The 2,941-nt window shown below is 39.5% G+C and overlaps 1 long non-coding RNA gene across 1 annotated transcript in view; it reads left to right on the top strand.

The window, feature by feature from the left end:
- The window catches only part of LOC127367910 (uncharacterized), a 2,220-nt gene extending 214 nt beyond the window's left edge, over positions 1-2,006 (top strand). The window contains exons 2-3 of the long non-coding RNA XR_007885562.1: positions 140-183; positions 1,578-2,006. This is a non-coding gene — a long non-coding RNA (uncharacterized LOC127367910). The remainder of the gene's footprint in view (positions 1-139; positions 184-1,577) is intronic.
- Positions 2,007-2,941: the final 935 nt, after the last annotated feature.

Genomic DNA, 2,941 nt, shown 5'->3' with positions numbered 1-2,941 from the left:
CTCCACTTGATTTAACATTGTTTATACAGTATGTGTACCCACTGCAGGAAGTGAAATCCCATTAGGGCTTGCCTGATTGTTGATAGGTTGGTTACATTCACAGTACCTGACATGGAATCTTTTCTTCACCCTCAACCAGGTGAGCTACCAGGATACTCCAAGAGTAAAGTTTTGTTTCCAGAGGTATGTAACTGAGCCACAATCCAACTGGGTATGGGAGATCTGACTTCCATTTCACTGCAATACATTTTTTGGCAGTGAGCAGTATAAATTTTTGTAAGCTTGATGTAATGACTATGTTTAAGATTAGAATGTGAGAGGTTGCCCAAAAGGCATATCTTGAGATCCATTGGGGAAGTAACTCCATGAATTGTGGATAAATCATCACAGATCCCCTGCCAAAAATGTCCTGACATGCACTCTTCATGGGAGCTTGTGAAGTTTATGAAGGGCTGCACAAGCCATAATTCATTCTGGCCCTCTCACATACATTCTCCTTTCACATACATATGCTCTCACTCTCACATCAATTTATTTTAATTCTTACATCCACACATTTTTATTCTCATATTTATACATTTAAATGCACACATATATGCATGTAAATGTAGAAAATGTATGTATGTGTAAGAGAGAATATGTTGGAAAGAGGAAGGACTAATAGGAGGAAGGAAGGCAGGTCATTAATCGTGCTGTGATTGGCTGAGAAACTCTCATAATGTATTTAATTGCCACAGAGACTCTAAGATATTGACTGCTTCTCTATTTATTGAATATTCAACAAATCTTGATTTTAAATCTCAGATATGGTTTGAAAATTCTCCATACAGTCTCTCATGAGCAAACACTATGTTGCTCTCCTTTGCATTTGTTTGATTGTTGTTGTTCATTGTTACTTACTGCCAAAATGAAAAGCTAACTAAGAATACAAGATGACTTTGAATTGCATCATTGCATAGTTCTGCTATTTCATATCAGGTTAGGATGAGCTGAGCAAGTTTTATTTCCTGGTACAAGCATTACTTTCTGCTTAAAGAGGAACTTTCTGTGTTAGTGAAAGTAATAGATACCAAAAAAGAGGAGACATGCATGTGAGTGTCAAGTGTGTAAAAGTGACAATATATGTCTATATATGTGAGTAGATTGATTTTAACTACAACATATATATATATATAAACTGCATACAAAATAAGGAAATTTGTGTTTGGTAGATTATTTCTTTGTTGTAACAATGCTTGTGTAATGTAAATCTTATACCATTGGAAATCCTGTTTATTTCCCTTTTAAATGGTGCCACATTTGTAAGGAACTTTGGGATTGAGGGATTTGTGGGATGAGCAGCAGAGCTGAGTATGTCGGTTGCGCCCATGAAAGATTTGCCAAATATTCTCTGCCAATACCAAGTCTTTGCTGTTGCTATTGACTTTTAATTTGATCTTCTGGTACCCGTAAACGAGGCTTGTCATCATTGGAGTCAATCTCAATGCAGAGAGATATCGAAATTAAATTCTGCAACCAGTTGCAATCCCATATCTCCACAGTCTGGGACCAAACTCTATCCACCCTCGCCCCCACAGAGTGGGGTTTATCAGAGACTACCTCCAGAATTTGGGAGTGGAGTGGATGGAATGGCCTGCCAGCAGTCCTGACCTCAACCCTGTTGAACACTTGTGGGATCAGCTTGGGCGTGCTGTTCGTGCCAGAGTGACAAACACAACCACGTTGGCGGACTTGTGACAAACGCTGGTTGAAGAATGGGATGCCACCCCACAGCAGTGTGTGACCAGGCTGGTGACCAGCATGAAGAGGAGGTGCCAGGTTGTTGTGGTTCTTCCACACGCTACTAATGCTCCTCTTTGATAAATTACTAAATTGTTAAATTGCCAATATGTCTTGTTTCTTCAGACTTCAATCATCCAATATACCAAACAACACCAAATAAGAGTCAACAGCAAAGAAAGGCTGTTTGGTATTGGCAGAGAAGATTTGGCAAATTTTTCATGGGCGCAACCCACATACTCAGCTCTGCTGCTCATCCCACAAATGCATGTTCCTTACAAATGTGGCACCATTTAAAAGGGAAATAATCAGGCTTTCTAGTGCTATAAGATTTATTGCTAAGAAGCATTGTTACAACAAAGAAATAATCTACCAAACATAAATTTAAAATAAATACTCCCACTCCTTGGGTTGTTATGAAGAAAGAGGAACTGGCATATTGGCTATAGAGCCCTTTAATGAATACTGCATTGAGATTATATTATTTGAGACAATGTTTCATTCCTTTCTCACTTTTCCCTGATTTTTGTAAATATTTGACTTAGTCTTGGAAACATGTGTTAGTGTGTATGTATGCTCAATCAGTGTGTGTGTGTGTGTGTGTGTGTGTGTGTGTGTGTGTGTGTGTGTGTACGTATGCTCAGTGAGTGTGTAGGTGTGTGTGTGTGTGTCCTCGTATTCTCTTATCTGTCTGTCCTTGAGCTTGCGCCTGCCAGACAAACCTGGGTAAGCCTGCAAACACAGAGTATAGCAGCAATCATGCTTTCGGTGTAGGAGAGTAGCAGTTTTTCTTTAATATTTCTCCCACCTCTGTCCAGATAGAATCAAAGTCCTGTGTAGATGTCTCACTGTGCTTGGCAGCTGAATCAAGCAGACTTTCACAATGAAGGGTTTCAAACTGGTTCAAATCACTGTGTTTTCTGATCTTACAACCCCATGTTTTAAGGTTTGGTTAGGTTTGTGCACAAAAACAACTCGGTTAAAGTTATGGAAAGATCGTGGTTTGGGATAAAATTACGTCAATAAGATTAGGGGACCTTCTTCGTCATGGTAACAATAATAACCACTTGGTTAAGGTTAGAGAGTGACCATGTGACCACTGTTGGTAGGAAGCAGGAAGTGAACAGTGGTCTCAAACATTGGGTTCACCCACTCGCCACCC

Source organism: Dicentrarchus labrax, unplaced genomic scaffold (assembly GCF_905237075.1).
Source record: "Dicentrarchus labrax unplaced genomic scaffold, dlabrax2021, whole genome shotgun sequence".
Taxonomy (NCBI): domain Eukaryota; kingdom Metazoa; phylum Chordata; class Actinopteri; family Moronidae; genus Dicentrarchus; species Dicentrarchus labrax.
The sequence above is the reverse complement of the archived record's forward strand: the minus strand, read 5'-3'. Positions and strand labels throughout refer to the sequence as shown.